The following is a 15,398-nucleotide window of genomic DNA, read 5'->3' on the forward strand; positions in this document are numbered from 1 at the left end:
GCAATACTACATTTTCTTTTTTACTGTTTTAAATTCCCATCATTGCTATCCCCATTATTTCAGATATCATATAATTCAAAATGTCCAGTAACTATCAGGAGGACAGTTCTGTCTCGTGCAGGGACGTGTGCTGATTTCTATCACGGTGGCTCCACAGCAACAGAAACGTATTAAAGCCTCAGAGTGGGGGTGTGAGGTTCCTGTGAAGAAGGAAACTGACCCAGGAAACAGAAGTGCACGAACACCTCCCTCTCTCATGTTGATAAGAGATGTGCTCCACTGATCCTCCACCTGTCTTGAAGTGTGTTTGAGTGGAGCTGCTGGATGGGACCATGGGGCACTCTTTGCTCCGTATGCTGTCCTTATTCTGTGAGTATCACTAACTTTTATTCTATGAATGCAAAGTGTTTATTAGATGTTTGTCCAACCACAGCAATGGCTAGTGAAACTGAAATGTCTTTATCTATTTGCAGAGGTAACCAGACGCATGTATTCTGTTACATGCACTTCAAAAACTTTTATTTGAGACTAAATTGTGATTGTTGGAGAACCCTTAGAAAGTGGAAATTATATTTTCTTTAAATTTATTATTTGATGCCCGACACATGAAAAAAGTCAAATTTTATACCTAATTCATTGATTAATTTGCCAAAAGATAATCTGATATAAGAAAAGTTGATTTAGAAACAAATCAAACATTGTGATGTTCTCATGGGAATTATAGACTTTAAAGTTACAGGCTGTGAATATTGTCCTGATGATTATCAGAGAAACAATCATCTGATCCACATGAATTCAAATAAATGGATCAAACTCAGTAGATCACTGATATTTTAACTTCTTTTATTCATAGAGCTATTGATTCTCAAGACATTTCATACTATTGTACAATTTCTTTGATGGGTAGTTTTAATACTACTGCTCATACTCGCTTTTACAATATAACAGTACTTACTAACAGACTTATTACTAGAGTCTGTACTGTGTTTGATTATTTACCAGGTTTAATAATGTCTGATGAGATACCAATGTTTCATTCAGTGCTGAATACACTCCTCTCCTGTGGACACACTGAATGTGAGTTAGCTCTTTTCTTTATTGATCTCTATCTTTATTAATATGTATATTTCATCCCATTTTTATTTGTGTGTGTTGTTACTAAGATTAGTGAGTATATGAATGAACTGCAAACTTACAGAACAAAACTGGTTGGTATTTCCTCTAACTATGTTCTGTTTGTGCGGGGGGAGGGGGGGTAGATGCTGAGCTGACCTTTGAACCCAACTCAACCACTCTATATTCTGGGGAGAACGTTAATCTCACATGTGGCATGTGAGAAGAAAATGTCAGTGAGTGGTATTATGAGTTCAAGTGGAACGACAAACCACTGGTCCCCATCACTCCCAGTAACGTCCTCAGGATTCCAGAGCTAACGCCCGACAGGAACGGGGATTATCAGTGCATCGCTCACCACAACAGCTCAGAAGAGAACAAACGGAGCAACAGGGCCACTCTCTCTGTGTCAGGTGAGATATCCAGAGTCATTGTCCCCGCTGGGAGCTTCACCCACAGACATGTGGAGACACAGGACAAAGAGAGACACAAGTAAAGACCTTCACAATAACTGTGACAGTAGAAACATGAAGCTTATTTTCCACATGGTGTCGACAGCCGGACAAATACACGTTTCTTTTTAATACAATTTCTATATAATTATATAGATATTATAATATGTTATTTTAATGGATATATACTGAACATAAACAATTAAATAATGAATTGATCTCTCATTATTTATGAAAATATAGATTTTTGCTATTTTAATGGATTTATACTACATATACTGAATTATTTAATTTGATCATGAATTGATTCCTAATGTAAGTATTATTTTATCCATGTATATTATATAACTACATATACAGAATTATAAAATAATGATGAATTGATTCCTAATCAACATTGAAAATATATAGTTTTTCTTCTTTAATAAATATATACTGCTACAGATGTAAAGATTAATAATGAATTAATCTCCTAATTAATGATGAAGATATCATTTTTTGCTAATTTAATAGATGCTTCACTACATGAACTGAGTTTCATAAAGTAATAAGGAAGGATCCTAATTAAAGATGTGAATATTCTTTCCTGAGCAGCACACAGACCCAGAGCCACAGTGAGAGCATCCAGGACGTCCATACCAGTGGGCGGCTCTCTGACTCTGACCTGTTCTGTGGAGGAGTCTGCTGGTTGGAGCTACGACTGGTTCACACGTTCCCCAGACGCTGATGAAACCGCCATCGCAACAAATCCTGTGCACAACTCTCTGAGCATCTCACAGGGAGGCAGCTACTGGTGCAGGGGAAGAAGGACTCACTCAGATTTCTTCTCAGAGAAGAGTCACGTGCATCACATCGACAGAACCTGTGAGTAGCAGGCTTTCATGACTGGCTACGATGAAAACAGAACCAGTCAGCAGCAATAATAACCAGTTCTCTCTGTTGGTTTTATATTTATGTTTGAATGTTCAGTGTCCAACAGAAGCTTTGTCGTGCTGCAACACAACTGGACTCAGATATTCAGCGGTGAGACGATCTCTGTCAGGTGTGAGATCCAGGGAGGAGGACAACAAGCTCCCACCAACCAGTCACTGGTCCAAACACAGCTCCCACACACAGTGAATACAGGCTGGGCCCTGCCTCTGTTTTCCACAGTGGAGAGTACTGGTGTAAGGCCAGAGCTGACTGGTATTCCTCAACAGAGTGGAGTGAGGCCATCCAGCTGAGAGTAACACGTACGTCCAATCATCACGAGGACGTTACGTCTTCACCTCTTTCTATTGGTTGTTCTTGGCAGGATTACATAAAAACTACTAAACCAATTTCTGCCCAATCCCCAGAAAGCATCTGGGTGTGAACCTAAACTGGTCCATATGTAAACCAGCTAATGTGGCCCAACTACCTTGAAACCAACCTGGGTCTTTCTGGCACACATCAGGTGCTGTAGGCAAAGTGGGATCTGGATGTGGACCTCAAGTGGTCCATGAATGGTGAACATGGGTCAAACAGCACATAACACATGGGGGCCACCTTCGGCCCTTGTGGTTGACACACGGTATTGCTACGGCTCATCTGTGGCCCGGCTCTGGCAAACAGCAGTGAACTGCCCAGTGCCATCACTCCATGAGGTGTGTGGGCTGGATGCCAGTGTGACAGTGTGGGCCACATCTGGGCCTAAAGCATTGAGCTATGAGGGGATCAATGAACCTTTTACATGTTGAGATTCATCATTAGAACTTTTTGTCTTATATATTCTATGATCAGAACTTTGTCTTCTACTGAGGGAAACTCTGCTTCATACGCTTTAATCTTTTGTCTCATTTAATTTGTCTTTCATTTTCTCTCACGCACTTTGAAAGCCAATAAACCCAGGCCCAGGCTGACTGCCGATAACACAACCATCACAGGAAAGGGAAGCGTAGCACTGACCTGCTCTGTGGAGAACGCAGCTGAGTGGAGATACGACTGGTTCAGAAGAACCAGTCGTATCTGCAGCTCAGATCCTAAGATATAATGAAACAGATGATGAAATCAGCTTCTCAGAGGAAGGCATCTACAGCTGCAGAGGACGGAGAGGAGACACAACCTTCCTCACAGAGGACAGCAACCCAGTCACTATAGAGAACAGAGGTAAGAGTCCGTTTAGAAATCCAAAGACTAGTTACCTCCGCTGTGGCGGTTATATTCTGTCCCTGGACGTTTCATTCTTTATTTGTTTGTCAGCAGGATTACGCAAAAACCTCTGGATGGATTTCCACGAAACTTGGGACAGAACCCATGAAATTTAGATGGAATCCAAACATCCAGACTTTCTTTAACACAATGTAACTTTTACTGAGCAACAGCGCCCTCTGCAGCGACACGTGATATTTTTTAATAACTTCTGAGTGTTTTTAAATGATCTCAGTTCAGCTTCACTCTTCAGCTGCAGCTGGTTGTGAAAGCCTGTGACTCTTAGTCAGTTCTTCTTACAGGAGATGGAACCCACTCACCATAGTCACAGAGAACAGACGCTCAGGGAGAGATGGAGGAAACTTTCTCCTTATTAAGACAGAGAATCATTACATTCTACTTTCTTCTGCTCTCTGTTTCTATCAGTGATTAGTTTTCAACCAGGCGTCTGTGGCCCTGCAACCTGACTGGTCTCTGGTCTTCAGCGGTGAGATGATCACTGTCCGGTGTGAGGTCCCTGCAGATGTCCTGACTGAGTGGGAGTATGAATGGACCAAACCAAACTCAACTACAGTTCCAACACACAATGAATACAGGATTGTCAACGCGTCCTCGTCCGACAGTGGAAGCTACAGGTGTTTGGCTAAAGACAAGAAGAACTTGAATTCCACGACCGAGTGGAGCGATGACGTCACATTAATAGTTTCTGGTGAGAAAGACAGAGTTTTGAGAAACTGGCAAATGTCTCCTTCAATTTATGTTCATATGCGCTGATAAGAAATAGAATACAACAAAAAAGAAACCGGTTCAAAAGCTGAACATCTTACCGATGTTTATCTTGTTGTTGCGATCAGCCTATTGGCGAGTAAAATGACGTTCACCGATGTTTAGTTGTTATTCTCATCTGGGAGGAAACAAGTGCTGTTCAGATGCCAAGTCAAAATATCCTGGAGACAAACGATCTGGGACCAAGGTCCTGCCGATATTCGACCAATCGTGAGTCAGCCTCAGCTGTCATTCACGATGTTTCACCCTGTTTTTATAACGTCAAAAACTAATTCAGTTCAACTCAAAACTTGAACATACAGAACATCAGAGGTACAAGAACTTCCATTCCTCCTGAGATAATTTGACCTGTACTGCAGCCAGCCACCAGGGGGCGAACTCACTGTTGTGGAGCTGTGATGTCGTCCATCTTTATATACGGTCAATGCTCAGCACATTTAGACCAGATGGATGTGGTGTTAAAGAGCTAATGTGGCCCAACCATCCCAAAACACACCTGGGTTTTTATGGTAAACATGCGGTGCTCTAGGCAAAGTGTGATCTGGATGTGACCCTAAAGTGGTCCATGTGGTGAATATGGTCCAAATAGATCCAAACGAATCTGGGCCAAGTCTGGCAGCTTTGGTTAATGTACAGTACGGCTGTGGCTAACTTTTGGCTCTGGTGTGACAAACAGGTGGTATAATCTGGGTCAAACCATTCTGTACTTCTGCTTTTACTGCTGTTTTAGTTTGTACAACTGCAGAAGACTGAAGGAGATACATGTTCTACTCATTTCATTCAACTCACATGAAATAGTCTAAATGCCAAAGTGTTTTTAACATTAACAGAAAGACCAGCGGCTAACCTGAGTGCTGACCACAGAGCCTTTCCAGTAGGGGGCAGTGTGCTCCTGAGCTGCTCCGTGGGCCCAGCATAACCTGGATGGAAGTATTATTGGTACAGAGGTGAGAAAACCTCGGAGCCCCTGACGGATGAGGATTTCAAGTCACATGGACAAAGTGCTAGTCCCTCACGTGAAGGACTATACTGGTGCAGAGGAGGAAGAGGAGATCCAGTTTACTACACCCAGTACAGTAACTCAGTCAGGATTCATGGAATCGGTGAGTGAGGAGAAAATCCATTCTGCGTCCATAACTGTTTGTTGAGATTACGTAAAGGTTGATGCTGATACAAGCTGTTATTCTGTCTTTACTGGTGAATATGAACAGTCCACAACAGAGCTGCTGTGACTCTTCAACCCAACTGGCCGAACAGATACAGAGGGGAAGCCGTCACCCTGAGGTGTGAGATCCAGGAAGGAGACTCTGAGTGGGAGTATGAATGGACAGCAACCAGCTCACATGCACCTCCCAACACAAAGGAGTTCAGGATCAGTCTGGGGTCAGATCTGAGAGGCAGCTACTGGTGTCAGGGCCGACTGAAAGGTGCCCGGCAGAACTCAACAGGATGGAGTGCTCCCCTCACGTTGTCTAATGGTGAGTCAAGTCATATTTATTATTAACAATATACACAACTATTCAAAAGTTTGGAGTCACTTAGAAATGTCCTTGTTTTTCAAAGAAAAGCACTGTTTTTTTCAATGAAGATAACATTAAATTAATCAGAAATACACTCTATACATTGTTAATGTGGTAAATGACTATTCTAGTTGGAAACATCTGGTTTTTAATGATATATCTACATAGGTGTATAGAGGCCCATTTCCAGCAACTACCACTCCAGTGTTCTAATGGTACATTGTGTTTGCTAATCGCCTTAGAAGACTAATGGATGATTAGAAAACCTTTGAAAACCCTTGTGCAGTTATGTTAGCACAGCTGAAAACGGTTTATCTGGTGAGAGAAGCTATAAAACTGGCCTTCCTTTGAGCTAGTTGAGTATCTGGAGCATCACATTTGTGGGTTCCATTATTCTCTCAAAATGGCCAGAAAAAGAGAACTTTCATGTGAAACTCGCAAGTCTATTCTTGTTCTTGTGAAGGCAAATCCATGCGAGAAATTGCGAAGACACTGATAATTTCATACAACGGTGTGAACTACTCTCTTCAGACAACAGCACAAACGGGCTCTAACCAGAGTGGAAAGAGAAGTGGGAGGCCCCGGTGCACAACTCAGCAAGAAGACAAGTATATTAGAGTCTCTAGTTTGAGAAATAGACGCCTCACAGGTCCTCAACTGGCAGCTTCTTAAAATGGTACCCGCAAAACGCCAGTGTCAACGTCTACAGGTAAGAGGCAACTACAGGATGCTGGCCTTCTAGGCAGAGTGGCAAAGAAAAAGCCATATCTGAGACTGACCAATACAAATAAAAGATTGAAATGGTCAAGGAACACAGACATAGACAGAAGAAGATTGGCAAAAAGTGTTATGGACAGACGAATCAATGTTTCAGGTGTTTGGATCACACAGAAGAACAGGTGGGACGCAGAACAGGTGAAAAAATGCTGGAAGAGTCCTGACGCCATCTTTCAACCATGGTGGAGGTCATGTGATGGTCTGTGGCTGCTTTGGTGCTGGTAAAGTGGGAGATTTGTACAAGGTAAAAGGGATATTAAATATGGAAGGCTATCACTCCATTTTGCAATGGCATGCCATACCCTGTGGACAGCGCTTGATTGGATCCAATTTCCTCACAAAACAGGACAATTACATTACATGTCATTTAGCTGACGCTTTTGTCCAAAGCAACTTTCATTTTTAGTACACTCAGCATTTATGAGGGGCCATTTAGGGGTTCAGTATCTTCAGACACTTCGGCATGCAGATAGGGAAGAGTGGGGTTTGAACCGGCAAACTTCGTGTTGGAGAACGCACGCTCTACCACCTAGGCCACACCGCCCAAAGCACACCTCCAAATTATTAAAGAACTTTTTAGGGAAGAAGCAGGCAGCTGGTAAGCTGTCTGTAATGGAGTGGCCAGCGCAGTCACCAGATCTCAACCCCATTGAGCTGTTGTGGGAGGAGCTTGACCGTCTGGTACGCAAGAAGTGCCCATCAAGCCAATCCAACTTGTGGGAGGTGCTTCAGGAAGCTCGGGGTGAAATTTCTACAGATTACCTCAACAAATTAACAGCTAGAATGCCAAAGGTCTGCAATACTGTAATTGCTGCGAATGGAGCATTCTTTGACGAAAGCCAAGTTTGAAGAACAGAATTAGTATTTCAAATAAAAATCCTTATTTCTAACCTTGTCAATGTCTTGACTATATTTTCTATTCATTTTGCAACTCATTCAATAAATAAAAGAGTGAGTTTTCATGGAAAACACAAAATTGTCTTGGTGACCCCAAACTTTTGAATGGTAATGTATGTGTTTGAGTTTAAATATTACAACGTCTATATGTGTTCAATGCACATGTACAAAAGAGAAGCCAAATTATCCCGGATACCTCACACTTTTTTAAGGTCAATTAGAGCCAGAGTCTGTGAAATCATGATGGAGTTGTGGAGCTGGGGTATCGAGGTCCCACTCATACATGGGCTCGACCAATCACGATTCAGAGTCAGCTATCAATCATGATGCTTCACTGTTTTTATAGCATTAAATAACTAATTAAAACCAAACTGATCAGAAACATGAACACGTGAACAAACTCAAATGAAAGAAACCATGGTTGACATATACTGCAGGCAGCCACCAGGGGGCGGTTGTTATAGTTTGGCTTCACTTTTGGGGGCAGTCATGTCGATGGCTGAATGTGAAGCATCCAGAAATGCATTGGTTCCAAAATGAACATCTGTAGACAAACATGAAGACGTGTTGTTGTTGTGACAATGTTCCGTTTCAGCGGCTGCACCACGACCTGTCGTCACTGTGTCTCTGTCATGGCCGACTCCTGGAGCCTCAGTGACTCTCACCTGTGGGGGGGTTCCACATCCGACTGCAGGGTGGAGGTTCTACTGGTACAGAGTTGACCCGATTAGTTTGGATCCAGTCCCCAGATGTCAACAGTCAATTCGATATGGGTGGAGTGATCTGCACATTCCTAGGTTCAGTTATGAGCTGCTCCCAGGAAGCAACGGAGGGACTGAACAAAACTCCTCCGTCATCCAAGGCCTGACAGAGTCAGCAGGTTATGCATGTCGAGCTGGAAGAGGAGACCCCGTGTTTTACACTGAGTACAGTGATCCAGAATGGTTCTGGTCTGGAGGTGAGTTTGTTTCTTTCTCTTGAAGCAGATGTTGTTTCTTCAGTCGGTCAGTTACTTGGGGAACTTTACTTTGGCTGGTTTCTCCAGGTGATTCACTTTTAGAGGTCATAGGTCAAAGGTCAAGACAGATGCAGGGTAAGAGAGACAATGTGAAGCTTAAATTGATCAGAGAATCATTCCCCAAAATCTAATGTCACATGAAATTATTCTTTGTGTGCATCCTATAGGACTGACCTGAAGTTGATATTATTTATGATCATATGCTCAGACTGACATCATCATGATGTCACTGTGATGTCAACAAACAATGTCGTCCTTCTGATGTTTCCCCTGTAAAATGACAAAAGCCTAAAATGACACCTTTAATCTGGAAACATTACAAAGTTATTCTCGTAATATTATGACCTTATTCCCCAAAACAAGATGTGACTGAGATGGCTTCACGTTTTTAATGTTCGACAAATTTAAACCATACGTTTCTGTTACACACGTTTTCAGATTCCAATTCGTCAGTGTCGCTCACAGTGAGTCCGGACTCAGTGCAGCACTTCTTTCTTGACCAATTCCATCTGACCTGCGAGGGAAACTCTGATAAGTGGAGATTGTGGAGATTTTCTGAAGACGAAGTGGAATTGTTAGAGTGCAGCTCTCAGGAGACAATCACAAGCTTCACATGAAATATGGCAGATCTTCCTTCTGGAGTTTACTGGTGTGGATCTGGATCAGAGATCAGCAACGCTGTCAACATCATTAAAGGTTGTAGTTTTTCATTGAATCCATTCACACTGTGCATGTTTCCAACATCCCATAATGTGATTTAAAGGTACAGTAACTGAAAGTGGGGAGCACTGCCTCCCTTCACTGCTCCTGCAGTAGCTGCACCCCCAACATTTACCAAGGTGCATCACATCAAACATGATATCTTGATGAAATTCACCCTCTTTATTTACACAAACCACACGTTCAACAACCAGAATCAGCTGTGAGAGTGTGTCTGTCTGCGTTAAACAAGCAGACATCACGTAACTGTGTGGACGCCATAGCCCACAGCGCCACCCGGAGGCTGTTTTCCTCCTCTACTCAAGAGGGAGGTCTTTTGGTTGGAGAGCAGTACTTATTGATGTTACATTCAGATTTTGTGATGCTCTCACTCTAAACCCTGCGCTCACACTCAACTCTCCCCTGCTTGAGCTCAGATGTCCTGCTCTTGAAGCCAGGGCTATGTATTGAAACCAGATGTTTTTCCAGCGCACACACAACGTACAGCTCATGGACATAAGGAGCAGAATTTGACAAAAAGTGCATTGAATGACTTTGGCTCCACTTTAACATCTAATGTTTAGACTTATGCTGTTTATATACGAGCTGAATTATCAGGTTGTTCACATTGTTGAGTTTTTTTTAACTGTTTACAGTTGGAGGTCATGTTATCCTAAAGAGCCCTGCCCGTCCTGTGACTGAGGGACAGTCCGTTACTCTCCGCTGCTCATCGTTCATAAGAACAAACCTCGATTCCAACTTCTCTTTCTACAAAAATGATGAATTCCTCCAAAGTGATGTCAGAGGGAAACTGGAAATCTCAGCTGTGTCAAAGTCAGATGAAGGTTTCTACAAGTGTGAACATTCATGAGTCTTCTCAGTGGAGAGTTGGATGTCAGTAAAATGTGAGTGTGATCAATATGAGGTAGAAAAGGAGTCTCCAGGTTGAGAAGTAGATTCAAGACTTTTCCTCTCAGTATTTTCACTGAGACGGTTTCTAAACACCAGGTCCACTTGTTCAATACACTTATAAAACTGTTTCACATATTTTTACTGCTGGAAACGAGTACAAAACTTATTCGTACATTTTGTCACTTCAAAATGTCTGCTGAAGAGGTGTTGGTTCTATATTTCTCCAAGTCATGGATCTGCCGTCAGGTTAGAAGCAAACACTTGGTGGTAGTTAGTATCGGGTGTCCCTGCTGACTGTGTGTGGAAGCTGGGGGGAAGCTAGCTGCCTCCGTGTAGCTTCAAGCTGTTGCAGCTGTTGAATTAGCCACGCAGTTTGGAAACAAGACCGGGGAACCGCTGCGTTAAGACACAATAACATAAGCATTATGACCCGCTGGGTGTCACTTTATTTCAGCAAAAACTGTTGCGTCATCAACATCCTTTTTCTGTTAGTTGCCATCGTTCACTGTGTGTGAGGACCCGGGAGGACGTAAATAAACCAGCGTGGACTTCTTCTATATACCTCATGAGGTAGGCTTCTCTAAGCTCGACTTCCGTTGCGCCATCTACTGTTCTGGCGGTGAATTGTTTTCACAACAAAAAGGCTCGTAGAACTATAAATCAAAAAGGGTCCGTCCGCTCCGTCCGCTCCGTCAGTCCGCAACGGACTCGGAGAAGCATACAGAGGCCTTTAGTGTGGAGGGGGAGACAGCGTCTGGTCCAGCTGCCTTGCGGGGGTTCAGTCTCTTCAGAAGTTTGTTGACATCTCTCTCCTGAATGGAGAGAGGTGTGATGGGGGGGATGGGGTAGTCTGGGGCCATTTTTTGTGGGGGGGGTAGTGTCTTTGTCCAGGCTGGGAAGTGTGATAGCTGTGGAGGGGGCTGGGAGTGTGGGGTAGGGTTAGAACTGGGCCATTGTCTTTCGAATCTGCAGTAAATGTCATTCAGTTTGTTTGCAAGTTTCTGTTCTTCCACAGAGGGGGGGATTTTGTCTTGCAGCCGGTGATCACCCGAAGGCCTTTCCAGACTGAAGAGGAGTCGTTGGCTGCAAACTGTTGTTCCAGCTTCTTGAATACTGTCGTTTGGCCTCCTTAATCTCCTTGCCAAACAAGTATTTAATCAGTCTGAACCAATCCATATCCCCACTCTACAAGGCCACCTCCTTCTCCAAACGAAGCTGTTTGAGCTTTGCTGTGAACCAGGGCTTGTCGTTGTTGTAACACACCCAGGTGCATTTGGTGAGCCACGAGTCCTTTAAACGCACAACAGAAGAAAGGGAAATGTCAGAGTAATCCTCTCTCCCTGAAGTGCACCAGAGCCCCAGCGCGCTTTCCTCTCCGTCTCCACCTCAGTCTCGCTGCGTGGCCGAGGACCACAGCACCTTTGATGAGTAAATCCACTAAATCCACGGAAGAGGCGAGAAATTTGGGACATAAATCATATGGTGTTGTGTCCCTGATGTTAAGAAGCTCGTCCATCGTGACGAGCTTCACACACTGAGTGCGCACCAACACACTGAGGCGGCCGTTCGTGGCGCCATCATAATTGCGCAGGAATTCAGAGAGTGAGAGTTGCTCTGATTCATTTCATTTAAATCAAACTTATTTCAAACAATTTTGGTTGGAGAGCAGGAATCTGATTTCACATTCAGATTTTGTGATGCTCTCACTCTAAACCCTGCGCTCACACTCAACTCTCCCCTGCTTGAGCTCAGATGTCCTGCTCTTGAAGCCAGGGCTGTGTATTGAAACCAGATGTTTTTCCAGCGCACACACAACGTACAGCTCATGGACGTGAGGAGCAGAATTTGACAAAAAGTGCATTGAATGACTTTGGCTCCACTTTAACATGTAATATTTAGATTTATGCTGTTTATAGATGAGCTGAATTATCAGGTTGTTCACATTGTTGATGGTTTTTTAACTGTTTACAGATTCAGATCATGTTATCCTGGAGAGCCCTGCCCGTCCTGTGAATGAGGGACAGTCCGTTACTCTCTAATGCTCATGGTTCAGAACAAACCTCGATTCCAACATCTCTTTCTACAAAAATGACGAACTCCTCCAAAGTGATGTCAGCTGGAAACTGGAAATCTCAGCTGTGTCAAAGTCAGATGAAGGTTTCTACAAGTGTGAACATTCAGGAGTCTTCTCAGTGGAGAGTTGGATGTCAGTAAAATGTGAGTGTGATCAATATGAGGTAGAAAAGGAGTCTCCAGGTTGAGAAGTAGATTCAAAACTTTTCCTCTCAGTATTTTCACTGAGACAGTTTCTAAACACCAGGTCCACTTGTTCAATACACTTATAAAACTGTTTCACATATTTTTACGGCTGGAAACAAGTACAAAACTTATTCGTACATTTGTCACTTCAAAATGTCTGCTGAAGAGGTGTTGGTTCTATATTTCTCCAAGTCATGGATCTGCCTTTGCACGATAGTCATGGACTAGAGGTTGAAAAATAAAATCATGTAACGTGATCATTATTGTCTTTTTCACAGATCTGTGTTGTGACAGGTTGGTTCCTCTCTCTCTTGTTTCACCTTCAACAAAACAGCAATACTTTGCTTTTTCTGTTTCACTCAATTCTGATTGTTTGACTGTTCCAGGCTCAGCCAGTCTCTGAGAACCAATCAGAGCTCAGACCCAACTGTCTACCACGATGAAATCCAGCTGCAAGTGTACTCGTCTCTTCTCCACGGTCAGCCTTCCTTCTCCTACTGAATGCCTTCACAGCTATTTCTAAGTTGATGCTTTTCAGAAGAACCTAGTCACAAAGTTTTCAATTACATTTCATGTTGATTTGATTTTGTATTGACTCGTAGGTGACGACTGCATCTATGAATCAATCAGAGGAGACACGGAGGAAGGTAAAGTATAAAATGTGCCTCCTGCAGAGAAGTCCTGAATGAAAAACCTTCTGATTTCAGGTGGACGGGCAGATTAGGACAGAAATGTCCAACACGAAGTCATGACATCAATACACACGCGTGGTTTTCCAACATCTCATTTTAGTCACATGGTCCAAAGACAGATATTTGGACTTTTCAGTGGAGTCTGAAGCAGAGTTACAGGTGGAAATGTTCCTCAGACCCAGCTCCAGACCAATGCACCAGAATGTAGTCAGACCCGGATCAAACTGAACCAGGGATCGGTTTCGCTGCTTCCATATAATGTTTGAACAACAAGGACGTTCATTTGCATTGGAGCACGTGTGGAGCACCTGAAGCTGGTGATGCTGTTTGTGATAGAGATATTAGAGTGGCAACGAGATCAACTAAATGAATATAACAGTGGTTCTCCTTTTTGTCAAATTGTTTTCTGTCTGATCTTCACAGGAACCCGAGGTGATCCAGATAACGTCTGACTACGTTAATGAAAATCCAAATTCAGCTTCAGGTACAAATATTAACAACTGGCTGTTCAGCTACTGGCTCATGTGCATTTGAAATAAACCTCAACGGAAACTCCATCATATCATTATTAAATAGCTCTTGTACGATAAGTATGCAGTTTAATTGGTGTCTCAAATTTCAAATCCTTTGTGTAAAACTATGAACGGCCTTGATCATGTTGTCGGGTTGAAGTATCAAGTGTGTACTCTAGAAATTTGCAGTTATTGTCACTTTGTATCAGGACGAGTATGAATGGTGCATCCTCCAGAAAACAAGAACATGAAAATCAACATTCATCCTTAAACACCTTCACATGTGTTTTGTAACAGCTCATTGGAAAGAACGACTCGATCCGGATTGAATTTCAGTATAAATGAAAAATAAATGCTGTGATATTTGCTTTGTGTTTACGTTCAATATTTCAATTGGCTATTATGGGCCTTTTGAGATATGAAAAGGTTTATTTTACAGGATAAACAATGTGCATCATGATTATATTTTACATTGAATTTTTTTTGTCTTAATTCTAGGTCTATATAATCTGTCGTATTTGTGTTTTCTTTCAATTTATCTTTATTTCTTTATGAAATATTGTTTTAATGAGCTTTATTGCCAATTTTATATATAAGCAATCGTTTTTTGCTCCTTGATATCGCTAACGGCATTGGCCCCTAAAAAAAGCTTATGTATATTTTTGCCGCAGTCATGCAACAAAAGTTTGAATGCAACCTGTGATGTTTTCCATTCGTACGTATATTTATGTCTTTGTTATTATTCACCAATGACTCAATGGAGGACAATGTCAGAAAGGACATTGTCTGTCTGTGTGTTATGTTCCATATACTGTCTGTGGTTATGTGTGATTATTTCCATGGCTTGTAATTCTCTGTTTGATGAAAACACTCGTCTGCAGATAGTTTAGCTTTTGTTTGGAAACGTGATGAACTGTAACAGATTATAATTCAAACACATAATTGAATGTGTTCTTTCTTTTATCTTTATTAAACTTTTAAATCCCCTGTGGTGTCTGTCGATATGTCCTGTTTTATTTTGAAATCCCTCACCTTACGTGTCCTCAGTGTGACTTCCTGTCTGTGTGGGAGCTGGTTCTCTTCTGGTCCCACCAGTGTCTCCTCAGCCAGTTGCTCATGTCTGCAGTGGTCAGCTGGTCTTTGCCCAGTGAAGGTCTGCAGCTGATGGATGTTTCCTCCACATGACGTCTCTCTTCTGACCGATGACTCCGGCTTTCAAGTGAAGACAAGAAGGTTTGTGTTTTATTGTAGCAGGAAACTCTTCTGTTGAACATTTAAACCTATGTCTCAGTGGGAATACTTTTCTCCCACTTGCAGGTCTCATCATCAGCCACATGGTGGCGCTGCAGCTTTTGATTTTATCTATGAATTATCTGTTGCAATAATCTCATCAAACCCTGATGACAAAGAAATGTATTTGGGGCGTTTAACCAGAAACTTTATCATAAACAGCTATAAATGAAAATAAAACACAAATGCAGCCAAATATATAGAACATGAATGAGTTAATCATCACATGTGCCCGCAGGGGGCGCTGTTCTTCACCAACAGTTACAAAGTGTATATCTATATATACAGATATAAAGATATAT

At 42.3% G+C, this 15,398-nt stretch overlaps 1 pseudogene; it reads left to right on the top strand.

Annotated features, from left to right (window-relative positions):
* The first annotated feature begins 243 nt into the window (after positions 1 to 243).
* On the top strand, positions 244 to 13,103 carry LOC128453803 (basement membrane-specific heparan sulfate proteoglycan core protein-like; annotated as a pseudogene).
* Positions 13,104 to 15,398: the final 2,295 nt, after the last annotated feature.

Source organism: Pleuronectes platessa, chromosome 12 (genome assembly GCF_947347685.1).
Source record: "Pleuronectes platessa chromosome 12, fPlePla1.1, whole genome shotgun sequence".
Taxonomy (NCBI): Eukaryota; Metazoa; Chordata; class Actinopteri; order Pleuronectiformes; family Pleuronectidae; genus Pleuronectes; species Pleuronectes platessa.